The 22,571-nt window shown below is 46.3% G+C and overlaps 1 protein-coding gene across 3 annotated transcripts in view; it reads left to right on the forward strand.

The window, feature by feature from the left end:
• The window catches only part of LOC119390622 (uncharacterized), a 214,041-nt gene that overhangs the window by 80,038 nt on the left and 111,432 nt on the right, over positions 1 to 22,571 (forward strand). Inside the window, exon 3 of one of the 3 annotated variants that reach the window (XR_005183407.2) lies at positions 9,512 to 9,744. The exons of the other annotated variants lie outside the window; for them this stretch is intronic. The gene's annotated coding sequence lies outside the window, so the exon portion shown is untranslated. Of the gene's footprint in view, positions 1 to 9,511; positions 9,745 to 22,571 lie in introns of those variants that run through there. 3 annotated transcript variants of the gene reach the window in all.

The raw sequence follows: 22,571 nt of genomic DNA on the forward strand, positions 1-22,571 counted from the left end.
GAGTCTACGGGCAATTCATTAGGCGGCAAGGAAGCTGACGGATCTAAACTGACCAGGGGAGTTGGTTCACATCAGCACGAAAGGTTGAGGGAAATATAAAGAAAAGGATAATAAATTCGAGAATAAGAACAAAAATTCGGAAGCTACAATCACCGAACACTGCGCACACCTTGTCCCTATTCTTAAGTCCGGCTCGCTCGCCGCGTAATACAAGCATTTGCGTCATTATTGGACGCGATACAAACTCTGTTGCTTCGCCTCCGTGGCGAAATTGCATTGCTTTCTACCCTTTCCATTTTTATGGCAATACTTTCTCTATCGCTTCCTTGCGTAGACATCCAGGTCATTCCAGATGAGAAGTCTATTCCTATCGGTAGCAAGCCGTATTCTCACGGTGCCGTACGCTTCGCACAATCAGGCACGCCCACTTCCACTGGGTCAAAGATAACTTTATCGCCCAGCCTACGTGACGGAACGCTTAGGGCGCGAAGTAATAAACCTAAATCTGAGAGCGCTCTTAGGTTAGGCTAGGTCACGTAGTGCCAAATGGGGCTCTTTTAGAGGCGGTATGGAAGGATAATAAAGAACGCCAGGCACGACGTCTCGTAACACTGGCCCATTTCCGGGCCCTGGAAAGAGCATTCCTCGAAGTATAGGGTGCCGTAGCTTACTGAGAAGTTTAGCTGAAGGGTGTCCTTTCCGTTCGGGCAGTGCAAGGCAGCCAGCAGAGACCCGTGCGGGGTCTCTTTGTCGACGGCCAACCTACTACTTTGCGAAATGCGATATTTCAGCCTACCTCACAGTACAAACAATAATACCATCTAGCATAAAGAGGTTTCTTTTGAGCGGATGAAAGAAATTGCGCATCAAATGTCAGCAGCTAAGAATGCTCGCATTGGCAATTGCAGTGTGCTTTCCTTATTGCTAGCTGCCTAGAATTCTCAGCACCCTATCTTTACATTGTAAATGTACAGTGCAGGTATATACCTTCTGTAGATATAGTTGCACATTCTGCTTAATATTTAAGCGTGAATATTTCCCCGCATGAAGTCTTACCACTGCGTGATACACTGATTTTGCAGCATATTAAGCGTAACGTGCGTCTGCAGAATAGAACGGATTATGTAAGCTTGTCGTAATCGCCGTACAAACACCAGTGTATTAGTACTATTAACTGCGGGGTCTTGTGACGAACCCTTTAATGTCACATACAATTACACCAAAATTTCCATTTTTTCTGTTATCAACACTACCGTAATTTTTTTTCCGTAAGATTCCACTAGGCATTTTTAATTTTTTTGGTCATGCATTCGCTAACTTCTGAAGTACTTACCTATTTATTGTACCGCTAGAAAAAACAGGCCGCTCCGCTTTTTAAGAAAAGCTGCATGATGCTAGGGATATCTTCGCAGGATAAAGTTCCAAATTCACATAAGTTCTCGTTTGAGAGCGTTCCTTGCCTTTGGCCACTCGGCTAGTGCAATCGCAACCCCTTCATATTCACTCCCCTATCCCACCCCTTGCTGTACCATACCATACACGGCAATGCTATACTTTACACTTCCCTTCCTCATTGCCCTCCTCCTCACCCCCCCCTCATTACCGTTTCTCTTTTCACACCCTTACTATACTATAGTTCACACGGCTATGCTATGCTGTGCCCTCCCTCTTCTCCTTTCCCTCCTCACCCTCACTTTTCTTTACCATGCCCTTTCTATACTATGCTACACACGGCTATGCTATGCTTCATCCTCCACCTCACCCTTACATCACTCTTCTTCACCCTCACCTTCCTTTCCCATCTCTTGCTATATTACACTACACATGGATGTATAGGTTATGCTTTGCCGTCTCTCCTATTCCTTTCTATCCTTCTCACTCTCACATCACTGCTCCTTACCAGCACTTTCCTTTCCCGCCCCTTCCTATACTATGGCTGCCATGGCTGTGCGATACATGGCTATGCTATAATATGGTTTTACCTACGTGACGTCGAGCGACGACATCAGATGACAGCAGATGACATGAGCCGACATACAGGGCCCCGAGAGTGCTCCGCACTTAAAAGTACTCTTCAGAAGAATCGGTGACTGTAGTTACCAGAAGGGAATATGCTTCGCCACGGCGAGTATGCATAAGACGATTCACTCACGTAGTTACAGTGGCTAGAATACTAGAAGTGTGATCACCGCCAAGCGGCTGCAATGGGAGGTAGTGACGCCGCCTTGCGATGTTTCCGCTAGGTGGCGCGCGCTGTCGTATACACGTCAGGCTCTCAGGCTGCGCACGTTCTTCAATGCTGGAACTGGAACTCGCCGGTTAGACGTGATTCTTTTGCCTGTTTACGCTGTTCTTTCGTGCTACATTTGCTGGTCGGACAGCCTTGTCGTGTTTACGTTATGTCTTTTGCGGAGTGTGTGCCATGAGCAGACGTCAGAGCCACTGTTTTGTGCCCAGATGCTCAGCTGCAGGTACAAATCGTGCAAGCAGAAGCTTTCGTTGTTTGGAGTCCCGAAGACGACCATTTGTTCCAGCAGTGGCAGCGTAATATACCAAGAGCAGACGAGCCTTTGGAAAAGAATGCTGCCGTTCCAATCCCCGAGATCCAATCGAAAAGCTATTCGGGATGATTCGTCAGTTATCCGGGTGCAATGATCATCCCACATCGACCCAGTTCCTTACTGCCGTGAATTCCCTTAGCTTTTGCAATTTGGTAAAAGCACCAAACACAGGCAACTATGCAGGTGACACACTTACGTCATTAGTTGGAACTGATGAAGTGGCCATCCATGTTGACAATTTACTGGACACTGGAAACCTGGACGAAGATTCAAGTGTACTACAGGCATCGACTCTCCTTTCTGACCATGTGTATCCTGTGCAAGTCAGTGACGGAAGACTGGTGTACTATTTGGCCGGCTATGTGGCACGGAGGAAACTTATGGCAACGAAATGCCAGGACTGTTTTGAGCAGGTGCTCAAATCCATCGAGAACGCAGATAAGGATCTTGCGTCATTCACAGCATTCTGTGATGTTGGAGGGCTTTTGTACCTGTCACCTGAACTATTTTCATTTGTGGAGGCACTGGAGGACACATTCACATCGTGGTTCAGTTATAACAAGCTCTAAAGGGACCAGGGGCGTAGCCAGAATTTTTTTTTTTTTTTGGGGGGGGGGGGGCGTTCAACCATACTTTATGTGTGTTCGTGCGTGCGTTTGCATGTTTGCGTGCCTATATACGCAGGCAAAACTGAAAAATTTCGGGGGGGGGTTGAACTCCCCAACCCTCCCCCCCCCCCTGGCTACGCCCCTCAAAGGGACATTACAGTTGAACTTCTTAACTCAATGCAGATCGTACCATCCGTATAGTGTGCGACGCACACACGCAAGATCTGACGAGCAACATAATCAAGTTTTTTGTTCTCACACGGCTTCACTTCTTCACGAAATCTCTAAACAGAGAAGTTCTGCAAGAGAAAGATCAAAGCACTTCAATTTTCGAAGGGCGATGTTATGTGCATCACCCTGTAATGTGCTAGCTTTCTTCCCTACTTTGATTCCCCCAACTTTAAATAAAATGTGTAAGAAGAGTAAAATGCTCTCCGATTTTCTGTGCAGTTGTTAATTGAAAAATATAAAAATACGCAAGAATACTTAAGTTCTTGAAAACTATCTCATGCAAAATGTTAGGTATACTGCATAACAACATGAAGAAAATTGATATGAATGTCATAGTAGCATTTTTTTTTTCGTGCTTCTTGAGGTTGCTTATAACCTTGTGAAATGGCAATCCCCCCAAAATGTTAATCAGTTACATTTCTCAGCATCAAGGAACGATCGCAAGCAGTGGCAAGCTTAGCTGGCCGCGATGTTTGTGATTGATATAAAGCTTCACTTATGATACTGTGCGTACGGTCATACCATACGGTGATAATGTTTGATAATATCTGCCGCAAATTTCATTTCTTTATGAGGCACTTACGCCCTGCATTATAGTAGAGACACTAATAAAAATTTACGGCGCAAACAAAACCATATGAGCCACAAATCAGCCTTGACATGGCAGCTTCGCTGCAGCGAGCCGAGCGAGCGACGTGTAAGCTACAACCAGCGCCACCTAGACGGCGCCGGTCGAGGCATCGGTGGAGAGCGTCAGCGCAGGCGGCGCGGTCTTCACACTTCCCTATTCTAGCCACTGTAACGTAGTTACGCATCGTCACCATATCTTACGTGTCTTCACAAAGAATATACTATTGCTCTAGCTGCTTGATTACCGTGTGTTTACCTGCATTTATGGCATGGCAAAAAAGCCGTTTCGTTGAAAGCGATGTATTGCCGATGTACAGCATAACTGACCATAGCGCTTTGACACATTGAGCGAAGTTCTCCGCAAATTATTCATGTTGGAACGACGCCGTGCCCAATGCAACTACTGGTATGGGTAGAAGAATACAGCCCTGACGTCTTGCAGGCCTCCCATAACGCTGGTGTGAGAAGTCGCGTCTCCAGTAGCGTTAGACAGCAATGGTACCAGAGATATATGACAGCAAATGAGAAAGCGTCGGCATTATTCGGTTTACAGCGAAATATCGGATAACGGTACATTTTGTGATATCTCAAACTCCACCAAAGAGATGTTACGGGGAGTATTTATTCAGTCAGCACTGGATGAAATAACGCTGCACAAAGCGCATATGAATGCAGGACAACAGGGCAGCTTCAGACTAAGCCCTACAACGACAACGCTGTCGTCTTTCCTCATTAAGTGTCATTTCAGCGCCCATACCGGAGTGACGTTTCCGTACCGTGACCACATATAGAGTTGACAAAGGCAAACAATATGAATTTTATATCACATGGAGGAGTTGCCGCTGCAGTAAGCTCCTCCTCCCTCGCCCGAGAGAAAATGTCTGCTGCGACAGTGGTCAAATACATTGGTAGTATTTGATGGACATGACAAAGTATACCTTCGTGCACATTGCAGTACAGCTACAGCGCACTTTGTTAAACACCATATTTCGTGGTGACATTCGATGACGTTCATTCGTGGGAAACGTCATGCGTTTCTTTCGTGACTGCCTCGACTGCAAGCATACCTATGTATCTACAATACTGTTAGACTCCTTTTAATAAGAATGTTAAGCTCCAGCCACCAATTCGGCGCGTATTCAAGTGCACGTAAAACGAAGAGATGCTTTTTCGAGACATCGAGTAGGCTCATTGGAGCAGCATTATTTATTTTAAAAGAGACAAAGGCACATCACAGTAAAAACGACATAAGCATCACTGTTATTACCGCACTGACGTCCTTGATGAAGATGATGTTTTTAGCTGCTGTGATTCGAGGACTCCCTTTGTGTGTTTCTTTTCTAGGGTTCATACAATTTCGTGCAGTATGCTTTGATGTCGTAGCGCAAAATAACGCAAAAAAGAAAGCACAGAAGGGTGGCACCAGCCAATGAATGATGCGGGAAACCAATTATGACGAAGGAAATGAACAGTAGTCATCATTAAAAAAGAAGCATAGAACTCTAGTACAGCTCAATATAGGCAGCCCATGAGTATCCAGATTCTCGTTGCACACAAAGCACCCACAAGGCAAATTCATCAAAAAGAATAGATGGAAAGCGTGCACGTGCTATGGCCTAATTATGTCGATGCCGCCTCGTGGTGGACACTTCAATACTTCACACGCGAGTATGGGTCACAACCGAAAAGTGGCAGAAGAAAAAAAGAACGATCACTACTTTATATAAGAAATGAAGCGCAAGAGGCAACGAAGCAGACCACAAACCCGCACTGTTAGAATGTGACGTTTTCATCGTTTCATTACACAAGTCAACCAAAATACTTTCTTATTGAATCGCTCGATGCTTCTCTCTTGAGCACTTCACGTGGAGGAAACTTGCCCGCATGCTCGCAAATGTTATGCATATGCTTTCGAACGCGACACACTTATACGCATCTTAAACTATTCACGTTTGAAGAGAGCTTATTTTTTATTGTCATAGGTTTCTTTTATTGTACCATATATATGTTAACGTACATTTCCGAGACTTGCATCGTTCAGCTCAATAAATGCAGCAACCACTTTGTTCCTATTCTAAAAGCATGTGTCAACGTCACCAAGGTATTCCGGAGTAATGTATTCCTGCCCTGCAATATCCTGACCCCAGTGTTGTTTTTAAGAATTTCATCGCATACATAGTTGTTACTGCGCTGTAAGCGTTCAGAGAAAAAAGTGCTATGTGGTGCTAGATGAAATAGCAGGTATCTAGGTATTCATACAATAACCTCGGCGGTTATTTGAAAACCTGGGCCACTTTAAATTTCAGCCTAATACTGTGGGCAAGGCCCGAATTTTAATCCCGTAAGCAGAAATAAATAATACATACTAAATGCTAGGCGACACTTGTCAACATTCGACCAAGTCCATCCATTAAAGGAAGCTAGGGAGGCACTCGTCACCGTGAACTTCGTTGTCTAGCGAGCCTCACCATGGTGTGCGAAGCGATGCACCTTTCCCAAATGCAGAACAGTGTGGCTCTCTAAGCGCGGACACTGTGGTAATGACTGCCTCTTGCACACTATCAGGCGTCCTTCTGTTAGGATAACGATAATTCAAAATTACCAATACCACTACTGTTGTAATTTATGCTGTTTTAAGCGTCGCAATCGTTAGAATACTGGCGCTTCGAGGGAAACGGCTGTCATTTTCGTTTACGTTCGCTCGGCGTTTCCGTTAGTGTGTGCGGTTTGTATTTAGTCTTTCTTTTTAATCATTACGCAGCGAGCCCTGCGCTCTGCTGCTCCGCGACGACCTCGACCTCGGCAGAGGTTGGAGTGCTTCTGCAACTGGCGCCGACGTTGACGTTACAACTCATCTGAACGGGAGCGAAGCGAGAATGACGGAAGCCGACAGAGTGCACGCGCTTATATACACATGAAATGGAGGAGGGAAGGGAGAGAGTGGGTTACAGGCTGTATTTGGCTGCGGCGCGGCTGCGTCACGTGGGAGGAGAGGCTGCGAAGCATCTTATGGGCGAGCTTGATCCGGTGGCGTCCACGCTCCATTGCGCCTACTCTTTCTCTCACTCTCCTCCTTAACGCAGGTTAGGTTTCTGTCTACTCTCCTCGCCCGCGCTGCAGCCGCGGCGCAGCCTGTCCTACCGCGTGATGCAGCCGCGCCGCGGCTGCAGCGCGGGGGAGGAGAGGAGAGAAGGCGACCGAACACCTGCGTATAGGAGGAAAGTGAGAGAAAGAGTAGGCGCATGCGCAGTGGAGCGTGGACGCCACCGGATCAAGCTCGCTCATAAGATGCTTCGCATCTAAAATACTTCAGACTTGGAGTATACACCCTGTCTTTTCCTTGTCTGGAATATAAACCTCTCTTTTGTTATCCAGAAAAGATAGGGTTCTTACCAGGAAATTTCTAGAAAATTCTACTTAACAACTCAATAGGAATGTTCAGCGTTGAAGGAGCCCTTTTTCGAAGCCTCAGAGGAAACTTGAGTAGCAGTTACCAATACCATAACACCAGTCCAGTTTCGAGTGAGGAAATGTCATTGAAGATGAACAGTCCACCTTTATTTTGTTTCGGTCGTCTGTTTCTGTCAAGTTGTGAGTTTATCTACATTCGTGCAATATCGCCATTCAACTTTGTAGTCGCGGCGCGCATACGAAGGCGTCAATATACACAAGCCTTCTGGCGAGCGGATGGCATGCGTGCGCATCGGCCAGCGCGACAGAAAGCTTGAAAACCATGAGTGGTGTTTATGTTGCCCTATCATGTTATCTGCAAGTAATAACACAAATGGCCAGAAAGTGTGCCAATGAAAACTTCGAGGTAGCCAAAAACAGTCCTGGAGCCAACGTGACATTTTAATCGCCATACGGGGTCCAAAAGTAGACAGTCTAGCGCAAAGCCGTTACCAGCGTCAACCCTGGAGCTTGATGGTGACTGGATCCCCCCACGCCGTTATGTACGAGCACTGGCATCTGGGTGGATTTCTCACAGCGTACTCTATACGGCAGGATAGCTCAGACACCACGGGCAACGCAGATCGCCATGACGAAGGCTCAGAAAGGCGCGACAGAGCAGCACCGGCACCACCTGTCATGAAGTTTGAAAGAAAGTATGCGCTGTCTCAGCGATGTCATCGATCTTGAGAAAAGTTGGCTTCTCCGATGTTCCACTGGTGGACTGTATTTCTGCTTGACACTGCCCGGAGCGACTAGAGATGCAGGGAACCAAAACCGTTGATACACTTCGGGGAGACCTAATGCTTTCCGAATGCATTTGGAACCGCGAGTCCAGCATCAACAACAAAATATCCGGTGGCCTGCATGAGCTAAGCAAAACATAAACCATACGTTTGCTCAAAAGCGCCGTATGCGGAGCCGAGAGAAGACGTACTTGTGGGTCTTTCCCTTACAGAGGACGTGATACGCTGGCAAACTGAATTGATGCTCATTGACACGTTATTCCGTATGGTCATCTCGGCACATTAAGGACGCCCAAAGTTGAGCGTGATGGCTCAACGTTTCTGCGTAAATCGCAGATACAAGAGCTAGTACATAAAATGATTTCGCTTGCGAGCGATTCCACTTCCAAATGACACCCGTCAACGGTAAGAATAAAGCCAAATATCCCTTCGTGTTTCATCTCTAACTGCATATGGCGAAATTAGTAGCACATTTTATGAAACACTGACACAATTCTAATGATCCCATAAACATAAATCAAACTCTCACGAGGGATGTAAAAGCACCAGATTTAGAATTCCACCGTCATACGGGCTTATAAAGAACATCTACAACACAAAAGTGAGAGAAGCTGGTAACTAGAAACGCCGGTGTTTTTTACTTAGCTTACGTCTACGTGAACCAAACCAAACACATAAGAGAACGGAGACAGTGATGTTTTCTCCACTATAACTTGAAGTCTGGCATGTCTTTGAAATTAATGAACTTCAACATAACGAAGAATCTCTTCTTGTATTAAAGTACAACTAATTAATAGCTATACGAGTCCTTGGACTGGGCGACTCAAGATGTCTAAACAATGGTTTCACTGAGAGTTATGTATGCGTCCCCACCAAATTACTTACTAATAACTAACTCTGTTTAGGGCTGTGTTAATGAGAACTATGTAGGTTTTGTCCACACACGTTCGCAGCTGGGAATATGTAAAATCAAGCAACTTTTCAACTACAACGTTGCAAGACGTCAAAAATAATACTACTAGACTTCCTATTTAGGTGCACCATAATGGCTCAACACTGCAGGAAAAATATTAGCTGTGACTGTTTCGTGACCCCTGGCTGCCCACATATCTTTAGAAATACACGTTAGCACTTTTTAGGGGATCACTATTCTCTCTTCAGAGGGGTGTGGGAGGTCCGATTCACCAAACGAGTGTTAACGTGTGTATTTAAAGACAGTTAGATATGTGGCAAATGAGTACTTACTAAGAGGAGTTACAAGTAATCTTTCTTTGTGGCATTGCAGAGGACTCGTAAATATGCGTACAAAAATATCCGGACCGCTCATGGAATTATGGCTGCCTACCAATCTAGAAAGATGAGCACAGCATCTCTGCCGTTCACACACTGTATATCTCCCACACTTGCCATTACTGGAGCAACCGCTCGCCGTGACTAGAAAAATATTTATAAGTTAATATACATTTTCTTAAGAAACTGTCAGGAATTCATATCGAATTATCACATTAAATTGTATATTACCAATACTATCGTTCGTATCGTTCGCTTATTGCTCGAGCAATAAGATAACTCCTCGTACTCGAGGCCGCACCTAAGTAGAAAAACAAGATGGCCGTGTTTAACAGTCATGAAGAGGAAAGGGCTCGAAGGTAGCCATCACGTCGAAGACATGTAGCTGCGGACTGACCTAGTCCGCAATCAGCTTAATATCTCGACGAATATATTTGCGTAACCCTCAACGAACAGGGAAAATAATCGTGAAGCTGCTGTCACCTGGCATCGCTCGCCACGGCTGAATGAACCACAGAACTGAGCAATCAGCGAGAAGCAAACAAGAACTGTGGGATTGCAATGGGATAACAAACTGAGATTTCTTGTTGAGCAAGCAGCATTCCCTCAGAAATGCCGCCCGAAGCTTAGCGCAGCATGGAGCAAAGCGAGCGGCACGCAAATAACTCAGTGGGCCAACGAGCGCTCGGCCATGTGTGGCCGAAAGCACAACATGCTGTCGAGTCGTCTTCGGAAAGTGAGCATGTAATACATCAGCGAGACGGTGATGGTGTGGTCTGCCTCGCACACTACCTGAGCAATCTTTGCGACCTTTTTTTTAAATAGGTTGTCGTGCTTATCCTTTATCGCTGTGCTCAGTGCCACATAATTTATTGCACCGTATTTTAAACGTCTGTAATCATGAGGTGTATTTATCAAACATTCTAGGCATATCAGGTCTGCAACAACACAGTCAATAAAAAAAAAGCTTTGTTCTTGATCGGCAATGAATTAATGCCTGATAATAAATGTCGTAGCACCTGCCATAATGATCCGGTCACCTGTGCTATGAGGTTTGCAAGGAAGATAAACATCATGACTGTTGCCTTTCTTTTCCTCCAACATGCCTTGCAGTACAACTGGAGACCGAGTAGAACCGAAAAAAATACATAGCCTAGACAACGAGATATAAAGTCATTTTGCCTCATAGACTGTTTGACGTGAATCATATTTTACGTTTATTTGGAACAGCCTAGGTGTTTTTTCATGCTTAGCGTCAGCTGTGATTCTAGCAGTAGAGAAAGGGTTGCACTGTATGGTAAATTGTATAGTTTGTAAATTTGTTCATACATGTGTTCTTATAGTTTAAATGTGCACTGCATATGAAAATTTTCCCAGTGCATAAGGAACGCCTCATAGTTCTGGGCGAAAATCAGCAATGGCGTTGGTGTGGCCTTGCCGCATTTGCATGTCTCAAAGGTTTACATTCGATATAACTAAGCGCGTTAGGCTCAGAAGTTATGTTGCAATGCAATCCTTGAAATTCATATTTCTTAGTCTGCCGTACGCTTGCATGACGCTTAGTTGCTTGGGCTTCTTTTTCGAACAATAAGCTATCGAGGCAGAGCCGAAGCGAAAAATTAACATTAAATAGAAGTATACCATACGCATTTTTGAAAAAAAAATAGGCAGTGCGCGGAAAGCGCAGCACAGTCACAGCGAAAGCTCGAAGAGCGGCATTTCTAGAGCCCGTTATAAACTCTCTTGTGGCTACTAATACAACTACACTAGCAACGTACCCACTACGCCACAAATCATAATTTTTGTGAAGTTGAGAAGCACCGACCACGACATTACTCGTCATTCTGCGGAAAAGCGAGGTACCAAATGTGCATTTTGTTGATGCGGTGGTTGATGACGATGAAGAATTATGACTGAGCCTTTTGTAATGGGTTGGAAGCTTTAGAGGACGGACTAGTTATCTAATTCGCATTGTGTGACGCCCGTTCGTTATTTCACTCTCCCACCACGCTTTATAACATACGCTAACGTGAGAAAGAGATAGAGAAGGAATTAACTTCATTGAGACCCTGAGGAAATGCATCATGGGAGCCTTATGGGCTTCCTTGGCAACCAATAGAAGTGCACTTACGAGGAACCCACTACGCTATATATCATCATAATTTTTGTGAAGTAGAGAAGCAGCCAACATGCAATTTTTCGTCAATCTGCGAGGAACCGTCGTACCTGCTAAACACCTGTAAGGCATTATGTGCACTTTGTTGATGCTTTGGCTGATGACGATGATTATGGCAGGGCCCTTGTAATGGCTTGCAAGCATTCAACAACCTACTCGTTGCGCAAATCGCATTGTGTGAGGCCTGATTAGAGAATTCGCGTTTTGTGACGCTTGATTGTTATTTTACTCTTGTACCCCGCTACATTACATATGTTAATGTGGTTCCTTGTCGAAATGACGCCTGTATAGGGTCTCTTTGCAAAGCAGTTTCAAGCACCGGTATGGCTCTGAGGTAGAGCACCGGGCTCCCACGCAGGCGGCCCAGGTTCGAACCTGGTTCAATCCTGGATTATTTTTTTGCTATTTCGTTTCTTTTTTCTTATTTCGAGCGATAGCGGTTACGGAGACCGGCGGCGGCGGCGGACAACTACGGTGCAAAAACGGCCCTTGTTGTGCTCTCATAACAGCTTTTGTTGTAAAAGTGTTATGCGCACTATTATGAAGGTAGCTGGACGTGCACCAGCTTAATTTACACTTCTGGTATCCTTTGACTGAGTGAACCCATCGGACAATGACGCCAGGGAATACGTGTGACATATATATATATATATATATATATATATATATATATATATATATATATATATATATATATATATCCCGGCCCCGCCACGGTGGTCTAGTGGTTATGGCGCTCGACTGCTGACCCGAAGGTCGCGGGATCGAATCCCGGCCGCGGCGGCTGCATTTTCGATGGAGGCGAAAATGTTTGAGGCCCGTGTACTTAGATTTAGGTGCACGTTAAAGAACCCCAGGTGCTCAAAATTTCCGGAGCCCTCCACTACGGCGTCTCTCATAATCATAGCGTGGTTTTGGGACGTTAAACCCCAGATATTATTATTATTATATTATTATATATATATATATCCCAGCTGTAACTTCGAAGGGTATAGAACCACGGCGCACTGTACGATGCAGCATATTCTCGTTAAATGGGGCAGACGATGACGACTAAGTAATAATTGTGACTATCAACTAAACGGCACTATGTAGTTTATATAATGTCCGGAATAAACTAACGATTACCATGCAGTTATGCCTCATTATTATTATGTATTCCCTCTAAACGTACAGGTACGCATAAGTCGACATGAGAGTAAGAAACCTATCCACTTATCGATGAATCTTAAAATTGTGTGAATGTGTGCAAATGGCTTTGGAAGCGTACTTTTTACAGTGTCGTCAGAGCTGTAGTCAATGGAAGATCAAAATCTCAAGTTCTAGGTACTTGCTGCGGCGCGAACGACAAAGTAATGGACTCATGCAACGCGTCGCCCTGTCTATCGTCGTTTCGTCGTTGGTGCTATTCACCCATGGAAAAGTCAGCAGTGCCGTTTGCCTGAAATCACTCAATTAGAAGTATTTAGGTACAAGATAAGGTGAGGAAAAGCCTAGAAAGCGATAACTCAATTCATTACATAAACAGTTTTTGTGAATGCAGTCAGCACGATGAAGCAACGGAAAATATAATCGCGGAAGTAAAAGCGATCATGTGAATTTTATTGCAGAAATCAGCCCCGCTTCTCGATACCTCATTGCATAAGCAAGGATCAGGAAACCCGAGATTTAGGAATAACATTAGACATACTAACTAAGTCACCTCTAGCAGCGTCGCAATCAAAAGCTGATGGGATAGCGTGCGAAGGTCAAGATTGGATTAATTGAGTGAAATCCTACGTGCACTGTGCACGAGACCTACTGTTTGTACTTGAAGAAGCAAACATTTAGCCAGTGCTTTGGCACCAATAGAGAAAAATAACATAAGCTTTTGATTTTTTTTTACTATCACACTGTTCTCAGAAAACAAGGCAAACAGCGAAATGCTGCTCTAGACGTAATGTGACAGGGCATCTTTCAATAAACCAAACCAGCAGTTCGAACGAGTAATATGGCCGGCTGCAGCGCGCAAATCATATTCCTCGTTTGAACTACATGATAGTGAGCTTTTGGTTCCATGTCGTGGGAGTGGCTTTTTCTTTTTCCTAATGCAAATATTACTTGGGGCTGCTTTTCACGCGTACTCTAATCTTGAAGAAATATATCTTTCTTGATGTTGAAATACGCGCGTCGGAGTTATGGCGCATTCTCAGACGAAAAAGACACCTTTTATTTTAAGATAGATAGATTCAAATACTTGCTGTATTTTTTTCACAATGCTCTACTTTAAAGAGAGCGTACCTGCCGTACCACCACATTAGACAAGCGTTTCACGATTGACTGGAGCGTGTAATACTCCGGAGTATCACGGTATAACGCGCCAAAGAAAAAGAGAAAGCACACAACAGACCTGGCAGCGAAGGTTTATCGTTTTGTGCTCTATCTTGTTTTGTGTTAGGGGTGCCGTAACCTGATTCAAGATGACAATAGAATTTGCGTGGCCCTTCGCGGGCGCGATGTAGTTGTGCTGCTTCAATCGATCGTGTCAAATCCATCAGTTGGGGCATAAACGAACAGAAATAATTACACTTTTCATCATCGCATTTTGCGTGCCACGGAGGTGTAATGTTTTTTTCTACCCCTAACATTAGTTATCACTAGTTGTGCAAACGTCGTGAGCTCACAAATAGTACTTAAGCACCTACGCGGCTATAGCTATGGTCGTGCTTTCGTCCTAGTCTGCCGGTGTTGCGCCAATGCAACGAGTCAGCGTCCGCTATTGCTATTTTGCCAAAGCTCTCTAAAACAGGAGAAGTTGGAGCGCCTTCAACCTGCGTATCTTCGTCGATACGTATACTAGAAGGGCTTGATCTCGTACATTTCCTCGCAATCCCACTCTCTAAATTTTCCAGGCTTCGGTTTGAATTTGGACTTCCATTTATTGGGCTGCATTGTCATCTCTCTGTTTCCTCTTCAGTGCCCATTGCTGCGATACAAGAGACGTTTTCAAACTGCACAAATATATTTTTCCTTGACAAGCCTAGACTGATAATGTCAAGTGACGCCGCTCTAGTATGGACGCATGCAGAAGTGACTTTTATTGTCACTGGATTCCGCGCTTTACGGGGCGGGATTCTCCGGTGAACTAAAAACAACGTACACCCCGGAAAGAGGACGCAAGCCCGCATGGACTGGTAGTGTAGGGTGCACAACCCTTACGCTTTCTGCATAAGTACGCTCGACTGCAGCCGACTGAAAATAAGAAAAGAAAACAGCTTCCATTTGTCCAAGAAAAGCCTACCGAGCGCAACTTATACACACAGAAAGAGACAGGGAAAACGACGAGACAGGACGAAGTGCTGCCTACCGAGTGACTTGGGCGCGTATCACGTCAGAAGGGGTGCAGGTAGCGCATTGTATCGGTCCTTTTTGTTTTGTTTTTAAAATGTATATCAGCGCTTCTTTCACGCACCTACCGTTACAGCGACTAAATATCGATTCGCGAAGGAATCGGCCATGATGTCTGGGCGATGCCCCTGTGGATAGAGGGAAACTACTCAGTCTCTCTTTATCTGCTGAACGAACTTCTACCGCTAGTAGTTGTGCTCTGTAATCCTGCTCAATAAAAGAGCATGCGAGGGTGCACTTTTCAAAGGCGGCGCGTTGTACATACTGTACCTTTTAAATCCGAGGAGCAAGATGTAATAGCTGTGACGTTTACTTCGTGCGCTATGGCCAGACGTTTTGCAGTCGTGATCGCACTGCCACAACATCCCACCTTCTACCCTAAATTTTGTGACTGTCAGCAGTAAATGGCAAGAGCTCATAAGTCAAAGCATCTTGCTTCAAATAAAGAATATTTACGCGAGGTGTTCAGATCTCTTTTGTGGCTGAATTTGCCGTACAGGATATCGAACGATAATTTTCAGTTCTCGTTTTTTTGCGTCAAATGAAAGGCCAAGCATTCAAATGTACGGCTAAGCGTGAGTGCACCCTGAAAAAAGCAATTAAGGTATGTTTTGAAAAGATAGTTTCGGCTTTTACTGTACCGTGATGTCAGGATACGTTATGTGCTTCACGTCACGTGCTCGGGCAAGATAACGTGACGTTTCCACGGCCACTCCGCACCATGGCTGCGTCCACGGAGGAAGGCAAGAATTGAGGAGGGGCCCTGACGTCACACTCGGTGAAGCCTTGGTGAAGCCGGAAGTCAGCCATGTTGACTGGGCAGATCCTCCTCTCTTAATTGTTTACTTGCGAACAGCGCAGTGGAAGGCACGTCGCTCTCTCTGGCTCGAAAAGCAAGTGGGCTGCGTGGCGCGCGTGCCGTGGCGATCCGAAACCATCTGAACGGAATTCAACACGCTGGGCCAGCGCGATACCGCTGGCAAAATCATTTCGTGCGTTGCCATTGCGCACGAGCCTGCAGCGAACGCGTTCACCGGCTCGTCTGTCTACCCTCCGAATGGCCTTCCTCAGTGTCCGAAGTGAAAACGCAAGGAGCGGGCGCACCTGCTAGGAGAGGAGCGCGCGAGCGTCTTTTGGTGGTTTAGGCAGTTCAGGAGCCTGGCGTTTGTCGCGTCGACTGCGGCGACGGCTTCCGCAAGAGACGAAACGACTGTATACTGAGTGCACGACGTACGGAACGTTCCACTAGCCGTAACGTTCGGTTGGCAAACTGTGCTTCGGCTACGAGGGTAAACAAGCATAACCAAGCAAACAAGTTTTCGCTTGCATAACCGGCGCAGGGTCTGGGTACGGGCTAGTTGGTATTCCATTTTTTTAAATTGTGCTAACAGCGCAAAGTAAGTGCTTGATCATGTTGGCTTCGTGTTTCGGAGGGGGCGTCGATCATTTATCATATGCGGTTTTTATCGCATGTCGTTTTTTAATAAATTGCTTGTTGTTCGCAATATAATTTTAGTTGGAAGTCAGCGCTCGTCTTCGTTGCTCTCTGTCTCGTGTCTTACTTTGCGCTGTTAGCACAATTTAAAAAAAATGCATAACCGGGTCTAGCCGAGCTAAGCCGCAGCCTGTATTTCGTACGTTTTAGTTTTATGCTGCTGCCTTGTTTTCCTCTGTTCGGGCTATCAGCAACAATGCGAGCTTGACGCGGCGATTGTGTACGAATACAATCCGCGCAATCTCATGGCACTTAAGAATGCTCGGCGATGACCTACAAAGCTCGTACTTCACGTACGTACGTACATACATTCCGCCATACAGACTCATGGCTAAACCAACGGAAGTTTACGAGCACAGACACATATTTTCGTCACAGCTTGAGGAATCGCTTTAACTCACTGAACAACGCGGCCACGCACCGGGGAGCTTGCGTGCACCGGCGAAATGTGGCGAGCGACAGCACACCGACGAACAGGTGAGCACAAGACAACGCCGTGAACTAGATACACTGACTACGGCGTGTGGTGTCAATGTATTTACAACATCTATTCACGCACTGTACAGAAAACACGATCGGCCGTGCGCCGTCCTCTGTGGTTGCATTCTGTCTCTCACGCGGCGCCCGGTCACCGTGCCCGTGTTCCACGTAAAAGCTCGCCGGCGTCAGAATTATGCGACCGGCAACCTTGTGCACGGTGCAGGTGCGCGATTGACACTCGAACGCGGTTGCTCTAATGCCGAAAGTACACTGCTAGAAGCGAGCATTGCAAGGAAAACAGAAAAGGTGTTTTAACTTAAAAGTAAAGGACGAATGTAGGTTTTCACCTACATTCATCCTTTACTAGAGTACGCCGCATGTCTATGGGATCCCGGTCACGTAACGCTCGCTAACAAGTTAGAGGCTATTCAGAACCAGTCGTCACGTTTCATTGTTTCCAACTATCATCGAACATCCAGTGTAACTGCCATGAAGCTTAGACTTAATCTCCCTCCGCTTGTCACGCGCAGAAAAATAGCTCGCCTTTGCGCCTTTCATAAAATATACTATCACAATCACAATCTAAAATCGCGCTTAATGCAGCCTGCATCTTTCATATCATTCGGCATAGATCACCCCAACAAAGTGCTTATCCCTCGAAGTAACACATTCACCTTTTCCCAATCTTTTCTTCCGAACACATGTCGTGACTGGAATCTTCTATCAGCATCAATCGCCAGTATCGCTAAGCCTGACGCATTCCGTCAGGCATTAGCATCTTCCATGTTATAAGATTGAACGCTGCTCATGTGACAGTGCCTCATTGTTTTCATGACCTGTGTCTTGTAACGCCATTTTTGCTCGTTTTTCTTATTAATGAATCAATAGTTCTTTCTGTGTTTTGGTTAGTTTTTTTTACGTGTGTGTTCTGTATTTTGCCCCTCCCCTCTACAATGCTGTAAAGCCCTGAGGGTAAAATAAAGTAAAATAAAATAAAAATAAATGCGCACAAGCAAGTGCTTACTGTAAACGTATACAACACGAATCTACATATGTGATGTCCTCATGTCATCTTGCAGGGCACGAATGTTTCTTCCGCTGTCACAAGCAGAAACACTGCACAACCGTCACTGACCTGCAAGGCGTACGCGTTCTTTCCACGCACTGTTGAAGCCCCGTGGCTACCAACAGGTTTTGTAAACGATGCTAGGTACAATAACCACCGGTTGAACACTGCGTAGCGAACAACGCGGCATAAAAATTGAATATCCGCCACGGTTCGATACGAGACCTACGGAGGCGCTCAAGCCACCGCCGCTACGCCAGCTACACTGCACAACACGGCGCGCCACGTAACCATAGCAACGCCGCCATTGTGCCCAGTGGATGAGACCACTATGACGTCATTTTCTCCACACTTTTCTGCTAGCGCGCCGGCTCGGCATGCCCTCTCCTCAGTTCTTTCCTCCCTCCCCCTCCCCCGCCCCCCGCAAGGACAAAAATAAAGTTATGTCTCTCTCTCCTCTGTGGCTCCGTCGGTGATGCACAAGAATCCATTTTGAATGTTTTGGTGACGCACAAGCGGCCATTTTGCAAGGTTTGTTACCTGAGGTGATCACTACTGGTCAGACTGCTGCATGAAGTCACCAGATGTAGCACTGTAGCTTGACGTCAAACTAATGTCGATGTCGGTAGGTGCGCCATGAGAAAATGGACTTCAATATCAAAATGAAATCTGTTATCAGCATTTGCTGAGCTTCAAACTTGCTCAGAGCCGTCTCTGTTTACATGACATTTGTATGGCAGAGTAAACTCACCTTCGAAAGGTGGGTTCAGTACCTGTTTAACGCATAGTAGTTTACGCCTAAACGGTGCAACATAGTATCGTTTCTTTCTCCGTGAACTTTTTCTCTGGATGCCTGAGTCGTAAATCTGATGCATGACTTATCAGTGTCACCAAAGCTTCACAAGTAATATTGAGCGCAACTGCTCGCATCCCGTAACCTGTAAGCGGGAGTACTTTTAATTCAGTCCTTATAAGCCGAATTATTGGAACACAGCGGGGTGAAAACGTGCATTAATTGTGCGTGCGTGATATCATGGCCCTCTAATCGAATAATGAGAGCAAACATACAGAAATACAAAAATGAAAGCTCCTGCTGCTAGTCATGAGTGCTTGTTGGGTTTTGTTATGAAGAACTGTAACGGTTTGGCCCGTTATATTTTAAGTGCGAATAATTTCTTAGCTAGCCAAACACACGTTGACTGTGTCCATCTAGCTTGCTAGACGCCTACATCACGGCGCGCTCTTGGTCACATCCTTGACTTGGTATATATCAGTTTTTATGGCAGGACATGACTGTGTGACGGACACGATTAACAGTACAGGACATCGAGAACGTGACAATCCCGTCACGTACGTCACGAAAGCCTTTCCCTCCGTCGCGTGTAGCGAATGCCCACGTACGACGGCTACTGGTATGCGGCGGCGGCTTGTTGACGAGCAAGAAATCACGACGGATGCAAAGTATGAAATTTGGTTTCGAGCTGCAATCGAACCCAGACATTGCACGTGGCAGTGAAGTATTCTACCACACCAACACCTCATCTATTATTGGAGGAGGCGACGACTATACAACGAGGCTACCGCTTGAAAGTACATAGGAAAAAAAGATCCTATACGGGTGTCATATCGGGGCAACGTCAATTGTGGTTGCAGAGTTGGTTTTGCCCTTTTATAGCAATGTAATGAACATTACAGATGCAATCCTGTGACTTAGCTAGTTAGGGTCAAGCGCTGCTCGCTCCTGGAGGAATGCGCCAATGAATACTTATGATATGCACATCAGCGCACCGTACCGTGGAGTTCGCTTCGATAAAATTGACGTCTGTGCTGCACCACAAGTGCCAAAGTTACGTCATACCGTAAGCTGCCTATTCGAAGCCGGTGTAATCGACGTGCTTGGCAAACCCACGATATGCACACTGCCTAATTTATTCCGTAACGTTGGTTGATGCCATAAAGCTTGGCTCAAAGCCACAAAGTATAGCGTAAGCAGCTACTCGATGACTGCTTCGCATGAAACTGATAAACAAAATACGTGAGACCTGATGGAATTCTTTAATGGATTCACAAGTACATATACACAGAGTAAATCTTCGCGTGACATACTTTGACTTCAACAACTGAAAAGACAAAATCGATATCGCACTCTACAATGCGCCCGTCCTTTCTGGTATGTTATCTATGCTTTATGCAACGCGACAGATGACAAAACGATACGCGGGTCACCATACCGAACAACCAAGAAAGCCTACTTTATTTTGCTGCTTAAGTGGTACTCCGCCACTGAAATACTGGGTTTGTCCGAACGGTATGTAATGTAAGATTGTTAGTGACAGGGTTATGTTCCTCTTCTACCTTCGTATGTACACTCTAAGGCAAAATTGCCCGAAAGAGGAGTAACGGAGGCCAATAGGCGCGCGCGATGAACGGATAGACCGTTGAAGGAGCAAGCGCAGAGGTATGCGTGCAGTGTACAAATCACTTGGTCTGCAAAGACAGCAAAGGCGGCAAAGAGATCAACTGCGCGTGAGATGCACGACGTGTGTAGATACGTTCCGTGTGCAAACCGTTGTCAAGGGCACTAACCGTCTTCCTCGCTCTTGGGTCAGTCTTCCCACTAGTGTTCTTGGTGCGTGTTAGCGTTGTGTCGGGCTCGGAGAGTTCGACGATCTGGGAACTACGCCGCGGAGCCTTATATATACAACTATGCGTGGATGATCGTGTGGCGCTGTTTTGACGTTTCGCCGCATCCATGAAGTCTAAAGCTGGTTTCAAAACGTCGCGACGCCCATAGGCGTGCTCACAGGGGGGACAGGGGGGGGGGGGGGCGGCCGCCCCCCTTAATCACCTAAGAGGGGGGGGGGCGCGAAATCTGCCCCGTACATTAACCCTTCTGGTCACCAAAGAGGGGGGGGGGGCGCAAAATCTGCCCCATACATTGACTGTAGGGTGGGGGGGGGCGCTGCGATGAACCTTCGCCCCCCCTGATGGGGAACCCTGCGCACGCCTATGTCGACGCCGCGCTGCATATCTCCGGCGTAGTCACGGCACTGCGTCGCCACCGGCTGGGTATGGTGGCCGAGAAGACAGTAGGCCTATCGGATCCATGATTCTCTCTGGGCATCCACTCTGGGCACAAATCGGCGCTGGAATATTTCACAAGTAAGTGATCGCTCTTTATTCTGGCGTACGTGTCGAAATCGCGACAGGTACGTTACAGAACGGGCTCGATCGTGTTGTATATCGCGCCTACAAAATGCACCGCGAAGGCCAGTTTGGTCGTCAGATCGTCTCTGCTTTGTGACCGCCTGTAAGTTGGCCGCCATTGCCGTCGGCCGCGCGGACGCTCGCTCATAGAGGGTTCGCCGCGGTAATAAGCTGTGGGCTCGCGGTATTGGGCAGAGGCGGCGCTGCGACTCGTTGAAAACGCATTGCGGTGGCCGGCAACCAGGTCGGTTGTACGTCGCGTGCTTGAAGTCCACCGGCATGGGCTGGCAGGGACTTTAGCTAGCCGACTTCAGCTGTGCTTCGGAACTATATCTAAATTGCTAGCCGTTACCGTCGGCTTCCCCCTCGCTCGCTCGCAAGCAGCTCGCCGCCGTTCGTGGTGGCGGCTCCGCGTTTGCTCGTTCTTCTTCTCGAGGTTCGCTGGCGGCACCGATGACTGTCGGGCATGCTCGAGTTGTACGACGCCATTCGCAGAAAACTTGCCGACTCGCTGGCGGCACCTCGGCCTGATGGTTGCGGCTGCCGCACTTGAGCTGTTGCGCTATGTGGCTCGAAATGTGTCTTTGATGATGTATCACATCACGGTGATTATTTGCATGCCATATTTTTGACATGTATTTTTATTTCGCCTTCCACGTATTTGCCATGTGCTTGCGTCGTCATCCTCTCTGTCCCGCGTGACTAACTATTTACAGTCTTTTTGTGCTTTGCGGGATGCAGCCGTCGTCAACAACGTGCAGAATGATGTGAGCGCTGGCGCGTGTAATGCCAGTCATCTATCGCTTTCGTTGGAGCAGCTTCACAAAAAGGACGGTACGAGACATGAAAACGCGGCTGGGCCTGTGTTGGACATTTCACAGTGAATTCAATGAAATAAAACAGAAACTTGATATGTATAGAGAAAAATGAAACGTTTCGTTGTTTCACTTTTGTCTTTCGTTGTCGCATTGACTGCGAAAGCATGCAGTAATACACGCATGACTAAATATTTTTTTCCCGTGGTGTTTTCCGCGCCATTTGTTGCTCACTGGAGCTTCAAGCCACGACACCGCACTTCCAATAATTAAACATTGTTTGTCAGTTTGGAAGAGGTGGTCTAGTTCATAGGTCGTTATGTCGCTCATGTGTTGCAGATATTCTAAAGTGCAAGACATTCGCATAGGTTGCGGTGAGTTCACTTAGGTGCACCAGCATTTAGCTGCACTCATTTAGCCTGCACTATG

The sequence above is a fragment of the Rhipicephalus sanguineus genome, chromosome 4, assembly GCF_013339695.2.
Source record: "Rhipicephalus sanguineus isolate Rsan-2018 chromosome 4, BIME_Rsan_1.4, whole genome shotgun sequence".
Classification (NCBI taxonomy): Eukaryota; Metazoa; Arthropoda; class Arachnida; order Ixodida; family Ixodidae; genus Rhipicephalus; species Rhipicephalus sanguineus.